At 45.4% G+C, this 18,163-nt stretch overlaps 1 long non-coding RNA gene across 1 annotated transcript in view; it reads left to right on the forward strand.

The window, feature by feature from the left end:
* LOC126272924 (uncharacterized) overlaps positions 1-12,333 on the forward strand; it is a 41,397-nt gene extending 29,064 nt beyond the window's left edge. The window contains exon 3 of the long non-coding RNA XR_007549278.1: positions 11,886-12,333. This is a non-coding gene — a long non-coding RNA (uncharacterized LOC126272924). The remainder of the gene's footprint in view (positions 1-11,885) is intronic.
* The last annotated feature ends 5,830 nt before the right edge of the window (positions 12,334-18,163 follow it).

Here is an 18,163-nt window from a genome sequence, read left to right on the forward strand (position 1 = left end):
TTTTGAGACCTAAAGCACAATTTTTCTTACTGGTGACACTTTGAAGTGTTTATTTTACGCACTTGCTCCCAGTTCATTAAATAAATAGTAGACTAACAAGGGGGGGGGGGGGAGGCGATTGGAGAATAAATGTACTGTAAAGCAAATACAGTTGGTCATGTAACAGTCAACCCATGTAACACCATTATGGAAAGTTGAAAGTGACACAAATGAAAGAGTTTTGGGACATGTTTACTAATATTTTACGTTTCTTAATCAAATTGTGAAGAAAATAAATTGAAGGCAAAATACACCAAAGAAGATGAATATGTACTTTGATTAGCTACACTATTGTGTCTTTTATTTGATTTGTGCAGAAAATGTATTTACGCTGAATATTTGATTTGTGCAGAAAATGTATTTAAGCTGAATGCAGAAATTGGTAGTAGGTGCTGTGGAAAATTAAAAATAGTTGGTATAGCATCTACCTTCAGCCACACACGCCCAAAGTTTTCTGTGTCTAAACATCGCTCTTCAATGTGTTTCGAACATACTTCGGAATATTTTGTGGGGACAAAATTACTCCTCCTCATTTTCTGGAGCCACATCTTTACTCGTTGTTCAGCCTTCGGGAAAGTAAAATATAAATCACACATAATCATTTTCCATGTCCTAGACACACTTAACATGGTCTCCTACTGTAACTTTATAGTAAACAAAAAGGTTTGGACACATATATTGTACGAAGACAACTACAGACCCCCACTCTCTTGAATCCATCTGTCTCCCACCTTTCAAACTTATATACATAACCGACAAGTCACCGCTAAATGCATGGAGGATAGTATTTGCTGAAACAACTAACCATTCCCTTTCATGTTTCACTAGCAAATTTACGAGAGGAAGCGATTGTTTATAAGCTTTTGTACGAGCCGTAATATCAATTATATAGTCATAAAATCGTAGAAAAATAGGTCTACAGAATCAGGCCTTAATTATAATGAGTCTCGAAATTTTTAAACATAGGACCCATGTAAAGTTACTATCCCTCTTTTCACATATTTTTCTTTGCATCAGTAGCAACAACAGTAATTCACCGTAGCTATTACACTATCAACAAACGGTGAAAACACAACAAAAACTCTTGATATTATAAATTTCAGACTCTGCGGAAAGCACACACGCACAGCGAAGTCCCGAAAACACGTGACTATCCTGGTTTAATGTTGACAACATGCGCAGAACGCAATGCTCATTCCAGAGGTATTTACTCCATGGTTCCGACCAGAGATTGTCAATGAGTTTCTTTTGCGGGGAACCACAGTATCGCAGATGTTCAGAGGCGCTCCCGGAATGTCTACAGAGCCCTGAAGGTGAACAAAAGCCCGAGGGCTCGTTGGGCGGGCCGCCTGTAAGCATCGCATCAAGGTCTCGCTAACGTGTCCACTCTCTTGCGTACTGCCCGTCCGCGCACACAGCTGTGGCTCCTGCAGTGTTGGGACGCGCGGACACTGTTCAGATGTCTCTGTTGGTAGTGCTGACATGCTCGTCCACCAGTTGGGATATTTAAACGTGTGTACCCGTTAGGTTCCTGGCCGATTAATATAGTACTACAAAAGGACAACGGAGGATGCACTCCACGGAAAGCAGTAGGTGGATGACGGGGAAATTATTGATGCTGCAAGACACAGCTTCCGACGTCGACCAGTAGAGTTGTACCGTGCCCTCCAAGTGAGGTGGTGTAAGGCGGTCGCATTAAACGGAAATTATGGTGAAAAATTGGGTTTTGTAGCCTAAAGAGTGGGGAATAATATGGTATATTGGAATCCTAAATAAAACCAACCTACTTTCGAGAAAGAAATGTGTTGCATTACATATTGCACGCCCACCGTAGACTGCTAGAGAAAATGCATCACCCTCAGGGACAAGGCCATTTTGTTGGCGAGTGATGTGAGTGTAATTCATAATTGTAAGAGTCGATGGTAATAAATTAAGACCACTAAAGGGCACATACCACAGTACAGGTTGTCCAGACAATCGTATCAGTAATGTGCAGCCGCTTCTGACGGCAACGCAGGCGTGAGTGTGCTCGTGTGGAAACTGTTGTAAGCTTGCCGAATGTTATCCTACGATAGACTGTCCCAAGCACCTTGCTCCTTTAGTTGCAGTTCAGCAATGGTTTGTGTAGGCTTCTACAGTGAGTAAATGTTCGACTGGCGAGAGATTTGGTGATCCTGCAGGCCAGGACAGTTATCGTACACCGTGAAGAGCACGCTTGCATTGCAGCAGCGGCGTGTGGGCGTACGTCAATCCTACTAAAGTTACATAACACTTTCCTGCTACGGTAATGCAAGTGGCACGGGATAAGCAACCTGTATTATGAAGTGAGTACTGTTTACTTTACCCTGCAGAAACATCACATGTAACTGCGAGTTGTAACTGATGGCTCCCCCAACACCCTGAAACCTGGAGTGTGGTGGGAGAATGTACTCCGAAATACCCACGCGTGGAGCGCACTTTATGCGAATGTGACGTTTGTTCATGCCGCCTAAGTGGCGTTGCAATTTCGACGGTGAGCCGATACACAGATACGGAATACCATGCTTCTTTTTAACATACATTACGTTATTTTACCTTCGTGATTGCTGGTATGTTATACCACATGACGTCATCACAGTAACTATCTCACTTGTGGTCACTTCCATAGCTGAATCATCATCATCGATGCGCAAATCGCCCAAGTGGTGTCAAATAAAAAGACTTGCACTAGATGGCCGAGCAAATCCTGACGCGGTCTCCCGGCCTATAATGCCATACACGCGTTTCGTCCCACTTGTGTTTTTAAAATTTTCTAATACATAGATAAGTAAGAGAGAGCCTCAGGTAAACCTAAGCGTATAATTTATTCTGTATGTAGCTGTCTTAAAAAGGCAGCTTGAAGTTTAGTTTCACGCTAGAGTAGATAAATCATTTTTTCGCGCGTTTGTTGTAGTATCCGGAAAAAAACAAACTGATTGACTGTCTTTCGAAATGGGGACAGCAGGTGGTAGTCGAATGAGAGGGTGGCAAGGGAAGGTTAGAGGCATTACAAAGTGAAACGACTTAAAATTTTAGCTGTATAGCAAAAAGTGACGTCACTCGAGTGAGCGACCACAATTTGGTTTCTACGACAAACAACTTCGCTGACAATAGAGTGGCGTCACTTTAGTTGCTTGTGGAAACCCGGATTACGTCGCTGTTGGATGTACATTTGTAAACATACAACAACACCCAGTTTTTGGGGACGTCAGACAGAATTGCTACAGGCTTCTGATGTCCCAACGTGGTGCGTTTCTCTTAATGGAGATATGTCGTCAGTAGCGGAAGCAGAGTTCAGCGTGCTTCAGGGTAATGTGGTAGGAATATCACTGTTCACAACAGGTGTTGAGGTGTCTCTGATCCTGTTGCTGGCTGTATGAACAGTTTCCTCACCTTGATACAACGTACACGTTACCTATAATTAAAGTTTCAGTTTCAAAACGCTGTAAGAAGAGAACCACTGCTTAGAATGACGTCAGGTTTGAACGGCTTATCATTGGCGCAGGGAGGGGGGAGAGAGGCATTGGTCCAATGTCTCTAACGGTCTGGAGCAAATTATTACAAAATTCCAAAAGACAAGTTCTTTCGAAGTTCATTGTGGACAATGAATGGGCATGAAATATTTTGTGGGCGGAAGAAGCCCTTTTCCATCTCCAAAGACATGTCAATACGCAGAACTGCTGAATACGGGCAACGGAATATCCGCACGCACATCAGCTGGTACCATTTCATTCTGCAATGTGACTGTGTGGTGCGGATTGACGTCATCGTTCATCGTAGTACCGTGTTTTGTCGAAGATATGAGACCTGGCGGTACTGTTCCTGTACCACCACATGTACGCGTTATGAGTGTATTCTGTGCACCAACGTCGTACGAACCCTTCAACATCCTGGATTTGTGTGTAGAATCATTTTTATGCAACATGACGCAACTCCGCACATTGCACAGTCAATGAAGCGGCTGCTGCAGAGGCATTTCGGAAATGCTACCTTACAGTAGCCTGAAATCCCTGTACTAGCAGGACAGAGTGGATGAGGTTAATATTTGTGGAAAGGGGCCAAAATAAGTTGCTGCCAGTTACACTCAACATATAAATTTGATTAGTTACAATTCACAATAACATAAGCAAGAATTAAAAACTCTGAAGGTTTTAACGAAAGAGCTCCTTTGATTTAATCTAAATCGGCTGAAAGCCACATACGAAAATCCAGGGTCTAAGGCCTTAGCAAGGAACTGAGGTACAGGGATCCTTCTGGAAGTTTCACTTCTTTCAAAAAAGTGTTTTACTTCAATAAAAATAGGCTGAAGGCCACACATTAAGCAAGAACAGTGTTATGGCTTAAGGCCAAAACAAAGATTTTCAATGTTAATTCTAAATAGGATGAAACCTAACTGAAGGTCGCGTATCAGCCAAACAATATAATAGATTGAAGCCTACGAAAAGGGCCTTAAATTAAACAGGCTGAGGGCTTTAGCTTAAAACATGTCAAGCAAACTCAGCTGAAGGTCTCATACTAAAGAATAACAATGTTATGGCTTAAGGCAAGACCAAGATTTTAAATTTTTAGTTTAAGAGAGATGAAAACTACCCGGCAGTGTAGCCGAGACCGCTAACGCGCTGCTTCCTGGCCTCGGGTAGGTGCGCTGGCCCTGGATCGAATCCACCCGGCGAATTAACGACGAGGGCCACTGTGGCGGCCAGCCTGGATATGGTTTTTAGGCGGTTTTCCATATCCTGCTACGTGAATACCGGGCTGGTCCCCACGTTCCGCCTCTGTTACTCACATCGCAGACATCTGAAACACGTCCGCACTATTTCACGATTTACACTAAACGCAGACAGTTGGGGTACATTGATTCCATCCTACGGAGGCACGGGGTGGCGGCAGGAAGGGAATCTGGCCATCCCAACACTAACATTGCCGAATCCCTTGTAACCTGCGATCGCTGCGGGACTATGGCGTAAGCTACAGAGAAAGCCACACACCAAGGACAAAACAATTTCACTCCTTAATGCCTTAAGAGGAAAAAACCTACAATTTTAATAAGCTGAAACTTGGCTGAGGACCACACAGCGTACTTAAGACTAAAAGGAAATCACTATGTAAAACACAAGGAGCGGCGCTTAGAAGGTTCCAAGGGTTGGCCTGGGAAGTAACAGTGATGCATGTTTATGTGCGACAGGCAGCCAGAGCAACAACCTCCTAATCGCAGGGCAACCCAACTGAAGGCCAGCCGACAAACCAACCAACAAAATCAGTTCTGCTCCACCCAACGAGCAAAACGTCAACAAGACGTCAATAGCACAACATTCTGAATATTGGTGCCCAATCCAGTCAAGTCAGAATAAACGCCCAAAACCACCAACACACCTCGACTGTCGAACTACATGCCGTGCTGGTCAGCAACAACACGACGAGGAAAATACCCTGCCAAAAGCTACGTCAACGCCCAGGGCAGGTAATCGGAAAGTTAACGGCCACAAGGCAGAAGATACCGCTGGTGCACTTCATTAATGAAGGAGTGAATTAAATTAAGTTAAACCACATCCAAGAAAACGGTTGCAATTGTAGCCGATTTCAGTGCGCACACATTGTTGCTCGTGGGAATCTCGCAGAAAGCAACAACCAGGATCAAACGAAGAGAAGGGATAGAAGTTGAGGCTTGATAGTAAGTAGGTCAAGTGAGCACTCAACTTTAGAGTGCAATATCGGTGGGCCACAAACTTCGTAATCCTCGCAAGAAGCGCCTCACAACTTGCAACAGCGCGTGCACGCCGCCAGCGGCTCCGACCCGACTCCGCGAGACGGGGACCTCCTCGCTGCTCGGCGCCAACCGACCGACTGCCACACACGGAAACGGTCAAAAGGACCAAACAGACGTCGGCTAATGGGACGACCGACCGAACGACCAGCCAACGGAAGTTCCCGCTCCAGTTGGAAAGTGCACGTGTTTCGCCATCGGTCGGCAAGTACTGGCTGTGCGCACCTCAGTGGTGCTCCGTCTGTTGCGTTGGCAGAAGAGCCAACACCGTGTTACTAGAGGAGGCCGGAATGCTGCATTTTAGCTCACGCAGGCTGGCCTGACGATGGAAGAACTATACTGACGTGAGGTCTGGAACATGACAAGGAATTAGAATTCAGAAAGCAGACGGAATTAGTTTGATACTTAATTTTAATCCATTAATGATGAACGTCGCTCTTGACGGTACATGATTCACAATATTGTCTGTTTAGAATGCATTCTAACTACTGAATATGGCGCCTTGCTAGGTCGTAGCAAGTGACGTAGCTGAAGGCTATGCTAAACTGTCGTCTCTGCAAATGAGAGTGTATGTAGACAGTGAACCACCGCTAGCAAAGTCGGCTGTACAACTGGGGCGAGTGCTAGGGAGTCTCTCTAGACTAGACCTGCCGTGTGGTGGCGCTCGGTGTGCAATCACCAATAGTGGCGACACGCGGGTCCGACGTATACTGGCAGACCGCGGCCGACTTAAAGGCTACCACCTAGCAAGTGTGGTGTCTGGCGGCGACACCGCAGCGTCCCTGACTGAACTGCTGCCGCGTGCCGACTGCACTCCTGGTCCGTCTCCAAGTGACTCTTCAGACACCCGGCAATACGGGAATAAAGTCGTTCGCTCCAGAGATGGAACGACAGTGCACTTATCGATACGCACTGCTGCTGTCACTCATTGTCAAGTAAGGCAGACGTTAGTGACACTAGTAAATGGAATAAGAAAACGAGGCGGCAGTACTGTAAAAGAAGTTGACAAACAATAAATGGCATGAAGACGAGCACGGCTCATAGCCTAATCAGTACAGGATAATGTGTTGCACGCTATCAAAGCTGACGTCGAGCTACTTTGCTAGCGCACGAATGGTTATATGCCAGTCTACCATAATTGCATCATCAACCGCACGACTCTTGTTGTCCGTAGTGGTCGAGATTGGGATCTTGTGTGGAAGCGTGACCGGCACCAAACTTGGCGCACCATCCCACAACACACAGATATGCTGCCTTGTACACAGTCTTTATTCTCCGATGGATGTCTACTGCTGTTTGTCCTTCATCAGCCAAGAAAGGAATAACAACACTTTGTGATCCTGTTTGGACGCATGTGAAAATAAAGTCACCACATTTCACTTTTCTCCACTGACTGCACGCACATCGGAAAAACACAAATGCCACACAAAAATCTTGCCTACATGTCGGTACCTATATACCTGCATCGTATTCGCGGCGTGTTGCATATACATTGTAGCAACAGCCTCAAAAGCCGGCCGCGGTGGTCTCGCGGTTCTAGGCGCTTAGTCCGGAACCGCGGGACTGCTACGGTCGCAGGTTCGAATCCTGCCTCGGGCATGGATGTGTGCGATGTCCTTAGGTTAGTTAGGTTTAATTAGTTCTAAGTTCTAGGGGATTGATGACCACAGATGTTAAATCCCATAGTGCTCAGAGCCATTTGAACTATTTTTTTGAACAGCCTCAAAAGGAAACTTTATGATGACTTTTTTATATCTACAAGATGAGTATGCTTGGGACACTCTCTTCTACCAAGATGATAACTTCTGTGCACGCGTGTATTGCTGTTTTGGTGAACACTCAGGCACCTAAGCGCAAGCCGAGCGGCTCTAGGCGCTTCAGTCTGGAACCGCGCGACTGCTACGGTCGCAGGTTCGAATCCTATCTCGGGCATGGATGTGTGTGATGTCCTTAGGTTAGTTAGGTTTAAGTAGTTCTAAGTTATAAGGGACTGATGACCTCAGATGTTAAGTCCCGTAGTGCTCAGAGCCATTTGAACCATTTGAACCTAACCGTATCATCGACTGGCCCACTAAATCGTGTGATCCTAGTCTAGTAGAAAATGTCTGCTGAGTTTGGAACAGCGATTGAAACGTAGCAGTCAATACTCCCTCAGTCTGATAGCTTTAAGCGATATGTTCATCAATGAATTGCTTCATCTGGAAGTGACCATACTTGTGAACACGTGACTCGCCAAACTGAGGTCATTATGAAGGTTAGAGGCTTTGTTTGACGGTGCTAGCGTGGTGTCTCCTGAGGGTGACAAATGTTAGGTCCACTGTGCCTATACTGCATAGTGTGCATGAAGTTCCTGACGTTTCGTCTTCCCCTGGGTGGTCATAGTACCAGTTTCCTAGCTTACTCATATCAGCAAATAAATAAGTGGAAAAATCTGAAAGCTCTTATCAATTACGTCTGCGCGATGCATGCCTTTGTCTCTATTTTGCGAACTAAGACATACGTTTATTGGGACGTCACGATCCAGAAGATACAGGGGGTGGACAAAGACATGGAAACATAAGAAAGACAGCACATAGCCATGTCTGTTGTGAAGGAAACCTTTTGTGACGGCTCCCAAACCCAAGGTCCTCGGCGGTACTTTTCGGGCAGCCACCACAAATTGTAAAAATCGTGGGTAGTGGCCAGGATGCAGCTATGTCTGTTGGCCGAAAAATAATTAATGACAAGAATTGCGCCAGCTAGAATGAAGCGATAACTTATCTTTATTTCTGACGAAACGTCACCAATAATACAAGTACAAGTAATAGTGTACTGAGCCTAGTCGAATACAATAGCAAATGTCACACTGCAATGGCTCCGCTATAAACTCCACGAAAGGCTAGAAACGCCCTGAGACGACACGGCCGCGACAGGAACTGTGGCCAGCGATGTCACGAGTTGGTTGGTTGGGTCTGTGGATACAACAAAACCCATTCAAATTCAAAACAGCTTCGAGTCGTCCCGGAATGGATCAGTACAAGTTATGTGCGGTTTTCAATGTAATCTTACACCATTCTTCTTGAAAAATAGTGGCAGTTTTAGAGGGATAACGATCACGCATCCTTTTCTCCAAAGGTGATCCCAGAGGCTCAATACTGGCATCTAGTGGTTGTGGTGGCCATAGGAGATGTTACAATTTGTCCTCGTGTTCACAAAACTTCACACTCATGTGAAGTGTTTCAATAGGGAGACTATCGCCTTGGAACACAGCATCAGTTTTGGGGAACGAGCATTGTATAATGTACAATGGTCCCATACTTCTTGGCAGCAATGCAGCCTAGCCGAGTAACCATATAGCCCCTTGTAATACCAGGACATGGCTGTTCAAATCATCACCAAACCCCCGTCATGTTTCACTCTTGGACAATAATCTTGGCCAGAAGTTAGTATGAAACAAGACTGATCTGTGTTTCTTCCATTTCCCCATAGTCAAGGTTTCGATACCAAGTTTTCCTGTTAAGAGCGTTTGGGTCAGTGATGAGTGATTTTGGAATTCCATCTGGTCCTACAATTCCCTGCTTCTGGAGTCCCCTTCGTGTTGTTTTGGTGCTGACAGGGATACCAAGTGCGACATTCAGTTCTGGAGTGACTTTCGCAGCTGTCGCCTTCCTATTTTTCGTCACAGTCTTCCGCCGCGATCACTGAAAACCCACGTTCGTCCGCGTTGTAACTTAGCGGATGATGGTTTTCATCTTTATCTGTATGCCACATAAATCTCTGAAACCGTGTCCCTTGAAGCACCAAACACTTCAGCCACCTTGGTTACAGAATCGTCCACTATGCGAACACCAACCACGTGCCCACGTACGAAGTTACACTACTGGCCATTAAAATTGCTACACGAAGTAGAAATGCATATGATACACGGGTATCCATTGGACAAATATACTATACTAGAACTGACATGTCATTACATTTTCACGCAGTTTGGGTGCATAGATCCTGAGAAATCAGTACCCAGAACAGCCACTTCTGGCCGTAATAACGGTCTTGATACGCCTGGGCATTGAGTGAAACAGAGCTTGGATGGCGTGTACAGGTACAGCTGCCCATGCAGCTGCAACACGATATCACAGTTCATCAAGAGTAGTGACTGGCCTATTGTGACGAGCCAGTTTCTCCGCCACCACTGACCAGACGTTTTCAGTTGGTGAGACATCTGGAAAATGTGCTGGCCAGGGCAGCAGTCGAACATTTTCTGTATCCAGGAAGGCCCGTACAGGACCTGCAACATGCGGTAGTGCATTATCCTGCTGAAATGTAGGGTTTCGCAGGGATCGAATGAAGCGTAGAGCCACGGGTCGTAACACATCTGAAATGTAACGTTCACTGTTCAAAGTGCCGCCAATGAAAACAAGAGGTGACCGTGACCTGTAACCAATGGCACCCACACCATCATGCCGGGTGATACGCCAGTTTGGCGATGAAGAATACACGCTTCCGGTGTGCGTTCACCGCGATGTCCCCAAACACGGATCTGTAAAAAGAACCTGGATTCATCCGAAAAAATGACGTTTTGCCATTCGTTCACCCAGGTTCGTCCATGAGTACACCACCGCAGGCGCTCCTGTCTGTGATGCAGCTTCCAGGATAACCGAAGGCATGGTCTCTGAGCTGATAGTCCATGCTGCTGCAAACGTCGTCGAACTGTTCGTGCAGATGGATCTTGTCTTGCAAACGTCCAAATCTGATGACTGTGGGATCGAGACATGGCTGCACGATCCGTTACAGCCTTGCGGATAAGATGTCTGTCATCATGACTGCTAGTGATACGAAGCCGTTCCGTATTACCCTCCTGAACCCACCGATTCCATATTCTGCTAACACTCATGGGATCTCGACCAACGCGAGCAACAATGCCGCGATAAGATAAACCGCAATCGCGATAGGCTACAATCCGACCTTTATCAAAGTCGGAAGCGTGATGGTACGCATTTTTTACGCATTTTTCCTCCCTACACGAGGCATCACAACAATGTTTCACCAGGCAACGTCGGTCAACTGCTGTTTGTGTAAGAGAAATCGATTGGACACTTTCCTCATGGCAGCACGTTGTAGTTGTCGCCACCTGCGCCAAGCTTGTGTGAATGCTCTGAAAAGCTAATCATTTTCATATCACAGCATTTTCTTCCTGTTGGTTAAATTTCGCGTCTGTAGCACGTCATCTTCATGGCGTAGGAATTTTAATGCCCAGTGTTGTACAATAGTCCCATAATTCTTGGCAGTAATGCAGCCTCGCAGAGTAACCATATGGCCCATGGAATATCAGGACATGGCTGTTCAAATCATCACCAAACCCCAGTCATGTTTCACTCTTCGAACGTAATCTCGGACAGGAGTTGGAAACAATATGAAACAAGACTGATCTGACCAAAAGAGTTTCTTCCATTGCTCCATAGTCAAGGTTTACGGTTTTGGTACCAAGTTTTCCTGTTAAGGGCGTTTGCGTCAGTGATGAGTGATTTTGGAATTCCGTCTGGTCCTACAATGACCTGCTTGTGGAGTCCCCTTCGTGTTGTTTTGGTGCTGACAGGGATCCCAAGTGCGAAATTAACTTCTGCAGTGACTTTCGCAGCTGTCGCCTTCCTATTTTTCGTCACAGTCCTCCGCCGCGATCACTGAAAACCCACGTTCGTCCGCGTTGTAACTTAGCGGATGATGGTTTTCAGCTTTATCTGTATGCCACATAAATCTCTGAAACCGTGTCCCTTGAAGCACCAAACACCTCAGCCACCTTGGTTACAGAATCGTTCACTACGCGAACACCAATCACGTGTCCACATACGAAGATATTTAAATCCGTCTTATTGCCCTCAGAAGTACACAGAACAGTGTTCTGACCACGACATCGTATTGAGGTCATTGCAAAGGTTCCGTCTGTGGCCAAGTACAACAGCGCAACCTGCAGGCTCGTCTAGGATCTACACTTAATGTTCGAGCGTGCCATTTCCATATTTTTGTCCACCTCCTGTCCGCGCTACGGCTTGTACTGAGATGTGTGTGTGCCACGGCTTGGCTGCTGCAGGTATTCCCCGGCTTCGCCGTGCACGCTGCCTGCGGCAACATGTGCGACAAATTCCAGTGTCCAGTGAACTCCGGGTGTCGGGTGGACGCCTCCAGATGCATCCCTATGCCCGGGAGACCAGGCATCTGCTGCCCGCCGGCGGTTTGCGATCCCAGGAGCGACTACATGTCCAAGCGCCTGTGACACCACTACCCCTGTACACATTCTTGACAGGCATTTGACGGTGACATTACCAGTGCTATTGTTTTTCGATTCTTCACTATACACCTTCCGTACGCAGCCTTTTCGTCTCAAAGAGTTCAAAATTGTTCACTAGAGAATTTTTTAATATTTAGATGTTAGTGTAAACATTTACATAACTGTTTTTGTTTCTATAGTATCTGTCTGTGTTTGATATGCAATTTCAGTTTACTACTATTATCTCAATAAACCATTTAAGAATCAGTGAGCTCTGGAATAATAATTTTTGCATTTTCTGCCCATAGTTTAGCTAATTCTTACTGAGAAGCAGGAGTAAGATTGACAAAAGTTGCACTAACTTCTGCAATCAATATGAAACATGTATACAGGGTGAAAATTGTTGTGTTGGCAGAAGAGCCACCACCGTGTTACTAGTGGGGGCCGAAATGCACGCGTTTTACTCACGCAGGCTGGCGTGAAGAGGGAAGGACTCTACTGACGTGAGGTCTGGAACATGACAAGGAATTAGAATTCAGAAAGCGGACATGATTAGTCTGATACTTAACTAAATCCATTAATGAAGAACGTCGCTCTTGACGGTACATGATTCACAATATTATCTGTTCAGAGTAGTAACTGAATATGGCGCCTTGCTAGGTCGTAGCAAATGACGTAGCTGAGGGCTGTTCTAAACTGTCGTCTCGGCAAATGGGAGCGTATGTAGACAGTGAACCACCGCTAGCAAAGTCGGCTGTACAACGGGGGCGAGTGCTAGGGAGTTTCTCTAGACTAGACCTGCTGTGTGGTGGCGCTCGGTGTGCAATCACCAATAGTGGCGACACGCGGGTCCGACGTATACTGGCAGACCGCGGCCGACTTAAAGGCTACCACCTAGCAAGTATGGTGTCTGGCGGCGACACCACAAAAAGTATTTAAACCGACAAATTATGGGAGGTTGTAGGGGACATCAAAACAAATATTTTTCCCTAAGATCATTTTTTCCTATGAGGATTATTTAAACTGGTGGAAGCCGTTTTACGCTCTTCGGTTGTTAAGAGTCCATTTTACGATCTTCAGTTGTTAAAGTGCGTATTACGCTCTTCAGTTGTAGAAAACTGCTCTCCACCAGTGTAGTAGTGCATTGTCTCTGTTTACTAATGGAGCGATACACCTGGAGTGAGTACACTGATGTGGTTGGTGCGTACTACATAGCGCAACACAACGGACTAGCTGCACAGCCGGTTTATCAACAACAATATCCTAATCGCCGTATCCCATACGACCTTTGCTGCTGTGTACCAACGTCTGCGTGAGACCGGGTCATTTAGCAGATTACCTGGACAGGGAGGCCGTCGCACGGTAAGAACGCTGCAATTTGAGGAAGCTGTCTTGCAGCATGTGGACCGGGATCCTTCAATCAGCACTCGTGCAATTGCACGAAACATGGGGACCAATCAGACGAATGTAAGAACAGTCCTTCGAGAGCAATCGTTACGTCCATTTCACTTACAGCGTGTCCACAACCTGAAACCAGTTGATTATCCACCCAGAGCACAGTGGTACCTGGAACAGTGTGAAATGCATCCTACATTTCTATCCTTTGTGTTGTTTACCGATGAATCAACGTTCGGGCGTGATGTAGTCTTCAACATGCACAATTCGCATGTTTGGAGTGAGGATAACCCACATGCCACAGTTACTAGTGCTCATCAAGTGCGGTTCTTCGTTAATGTGTGGGTCGGAGTTGTTGGGGAATGTTTAATTGGGCCGTATCTGCTACCTAGGCTATTAAATGGCAGGCACTATTACAATTAACTCGCCAGAGCATTGCCAGAATTGCTGGAAGACGTCCAGCTCCCTACAAGACAACACATGTGGTTCCAACATGACGGGGCGCCGGCACATTTCAGTCGTCGTGTGCGTCGATTCTGGACCGACGGTTCCCAGAAACGTGGATTGGCAGAGGTGGTTCTGTAACGTGGCCTGTTCGATTCCCAGATATGTCCCCTCTGGACTTTTTTGTGTGGTGAGAGATGCGCAACCTTGTGAACGCAACTCCTGTTGCATCAGAAGAGGATCTGGTTGCCCGGATAGTAGCAGCAGCAGGAACAATTCAGGATACTCCTGGGGTTTTGACCCGTGCGAGACAGAACATGATCCGACGGTGTAACCTTTGTTTACGTGTCAATGGAGACATGTTTGAAAATCTACTGTAATTGAAATTGGGTTGTGTTAATGTGTCGTCTCTTGATCATAAAAAAATGGAAAAGTGTTTGTTGGTTTAATTAATTTGCCGCCAGAGAAATCTTCCCCTACTGGTTTAAATACTCCTCATAGGAAAAAAAATGACATTAGGGAAAAATATTTGATTTGATGTCCCCTACAACCTCCCAGAGTTTGTCGGTTTAAATACTTTTCACCCTGTATTGGTATCTCTTTTACACTTGTAACCTACAACTACTTGTACCTTTCTGTGTAAATTACACTCGACTATTTGTTCTGACTCACAGTCACAACAAGAGATGAAGCACAACGCCTGAGAAGAAGACGAACGGAACCTGAATAATTATACGTCAGGGATAAACACTGGCATTTAGAGTTCCATTCAAGTCTAGGGTAACGTGTTGATGCCCCATTGGCTTAATCCAGTCGTAAAGAGGCCAGGCAGTCGGACACATTGCGCATAACTAATCGAATACAGAAAGGAGCATTGCCGTCAGTGGCTTCTGAACCTTACCATTTGGCGAATTAACATCATGTGAGTTGTTATATCACAAGGTTGGGCCACGTGACACCATTTTGCTGGTGCTGGGGGCTCGGCATCATGATGGTTCGTCCGCCTGGAGACATAACACCAACATTGGAGGGACCGAGCTTCCACGTCTGCTGGTGGACTGACAACCACTGGCGCGCCTCAGCAACAGGCAGATGCATCCAATGAAATACAGGGTGATTCAAAAAGAATACCACAACTTTAAAAACGTGTATTTAATGAAAGAAACATAATATAACCTTCTGTTATACATCATAACAAAGAGCATTTAAAAAGGTTTTTTTCACTCAAAAACAAGTTCAGAGATGTTCAATATGGCCCCCTCCAGACACTCGAGCAGTATCAACCCGATACTCCAACTCGTTCCACACTGTCTGTAGCATATCAGGCGTAACAGTTTGGATAGCTGCTGTTATTTCTCGTTTCAAATCATCAATGGTGGCTGGGAGAGATGGCCGAAACACCATATCCTTAACATACCCCCATAAGAAAAAATCGCAGGGGGTAAGATTAGGGCTTCTTGGAGGCCAGTGATGAAGTGCTCTGTCACGGGCTGCCTGGCGGCCGATCCATCGCCTCAGGTAGATGACGTTCAGGTAGTTACGGACAGATAAGTGCCAATGTGGTGGCGCTCCATCCTGCTGAAATATGAATTGTTGTGGAATTTGCAGCTCTCTGCTAGCTCTGCGAGTCGATTTTCCTGGGCTGCGAACAAATGCTTGCTGGATGCGTGCTACATTTTCATCACTCGTTCTCGGCCGTCCAGAACTTTTCCCTTTGCACAAACACCCATTCTCTGTAAACTGTTTATACCAACGTTTAAGACACCACCTATCAGGAGGTTTAACACCATACTTCGTTCGAAATGCACGCTGAACAACTGTCGTCGATTCACTTCTGCCGTACTCAATAACACAAAAAGCTTTCTGTTGAGCGGTCGCCATCTTAGCATCAACTGACGCTGACGCCTAGTCAACAGCGCCTCAAGCGAAGAAATGTACAACTAAATGAAACTTTATAGCTCCCTTAATTCGCCGACAGATAGTGCTTAGCTCTGCCTTTTGTCGTTGCAGAGTTTTAAATTCCTAAAGTTGTGGTTTTCTTTTTGAATCACCCTGTATTATTTTGTTCGAAATAACGTACTTTTTGGCCATTAACATAGTGCCATGCATCGTGCCTCTATACCACAATTATTAACACACGATATACGAGGGCGTAATGAAAAGTAATGCTTCCGTATATTTTATGTCCAAACTGTTAAAGCTTTTTGAATATAATAAACCGTGATATTTCCTGGCAGATTAAAACTGTGTGCCGGACCGAGACTCGAACTCGGGACCTTTGTCTTTCGCTGGCAAATGCTCTACCAAGGTTCGTAGGAGAGCTTCTGTGAAGTTTGGAAGGTAGGAGACGAGGTACTGGCAGAAGTAAAGCTGTGAGGACGGGGCGGGAGTCGTGCCTGGGTAGCTCAGTTGGTGGGCGTGAGTCGTGCTTGGATAGTTCAGATGGTAGAGCACTTGCGCGCGAAAGGCAAAGGTCCCGCACAAAATTTTAATCTGCCAAGAAGTTTCATATCAGCGCGCACTCCGCTGCAGAGTGAAAATCTCATTCCGGAAAATAAACCTTATTTCTACTCCACATCTTTATTTAAGTCCACTATCTGCTGTCCTCTGCCCCTAGAGGGCGCCGAATTGTATCGCTTACCATGGCGGTGTGTAACGTAGGTATGCCGGTCGTGAGAAATAGCACGCTGCAGTGGATTTTCGAATTTGAGGACTTCGCCAATGTATGACAATGTGAGACCGCACGTGGGCGCTGACACATCTGCAACGATCCTACGCCTCGAGTTCACTGTCCTCGATGGTCCTCCATATAGTTCCGACTTGGCCCCATCCGATTTTCATGTGCTGCTAAAACCTAAAGAACAGCTTGCAGGACTCCACTTCGGTAAGTGGTCGAGCAGTGCAAACAGAGGTGACGTTGTGGCTTCGTTAACAGCGTCAAACATTCTACAGTGGCGCTATGAAGAAACTGATCTCTCGTCGGAAAAAATGTGTTCGTCGCCAGGGTGGCTACGTTGAGAAATAAATGAGCAGACGTGAAGAACAGAGGTTTAGAATGTTATTAACGTATGGTTTATTTGAAAAGCTTTAAGAGTTCTCACATAAGAAAATCGGAGGCTTTAGTTTTCAGCACGCCCTCGTATTTTGGGTATTATTAATCGCAGTATTTCGATTGGACAAAGATGTTTAAGATATCTGGCTGAAGCCTGCTGAAATCAATATTATCTTACCATTTCTTGAAGTGATTAATGACAAACATTACAGGAATATATCTGAATGGCTATACAGAGATCGAAACTCAGTATTCCTGTATGTAACTCCAGAGAGCTTATCACAGAGTCACCTCTCTCGGTCGTCACACAATCCAGTGCGTCTCTTTCTGATGCTAGTACCGAGGTCGTGCATAATTGTTGTTTGCTATGTAGATACAACTTACGTTGTGCCGATAACATTAAGTCTACCACAACTGACCGAAACATTTCAAGAGACTTTCCACTCTAAAAAAGATTTCCACGTCACAACAGTACAAACCTGCTGATGATGGCAGCCTCTTCACCAAAATAGAAAGTCGCTCATCGTTTCTGACTGGAAACGCTGCAGCAGCCAACTCCCTTTGTAACATATTCATCTGAAAGTGATGATGAGAGCACAGTTTCATGGGACTCAAAGACGAGGATTTACAACTTCAGCAAAAATAGTAAGGCAAAATCAGTGTTATTAATAGACAGTAGGTCGTCGGTAGCCCATGACAGTAATTCCTGGGTTAGGGGTATTATTAATTAACAATATTCCAAATTCAGCCAGAATAGTTTTATTTTATAATAACTGCCCAACGAGTTTCTGAACTACAGTTCCATCCTAAAGGACTGTGTAGGCATAATAGGCGTTCCATCTTCTTTAGTTTTCACATAGGAGCAACAGCACGACGCAGTTGTTATATTTTACGATAAAACCACCTCAGGCTGGAGTACTGAGAGAAAGCTAGAGAAATGAGAGAAATATCAGAGAAATAAAGTATTGTAACGTGTTATCTGCGTTTGATCACACAACATTCGTCTTGTGCGCTGGTCAAAAACTTCTACATTTGCACTTACATTTTGAACGATTTAACGTGTTTGGGATAGTGCTACGTGACTCAGATTATGCATACTTAACCTACGTTACAGTGATGCGATGGAACATTGAATATTCTTTTATTTCCATGTACATAGATTGACGAAATAAAAAAAATTGCTTGGAGGAGTGACAGTTACCAACTTTAG

This window comes from Schistocerca gregaria, chromosome 5, assembly GCF_023897955.1.
Source record: "Schistocerca gregaria isolate iqSchGreg1 chromosome 5, iqSchGreg1.2, whole genome shotgun sequence".
Lineage (NCBI taxonomy): Eukaryota > Metazoa > Arthropoda > Insecta > Orthoptera > Acrididae > Schistocerca > Schistocerca gregaria.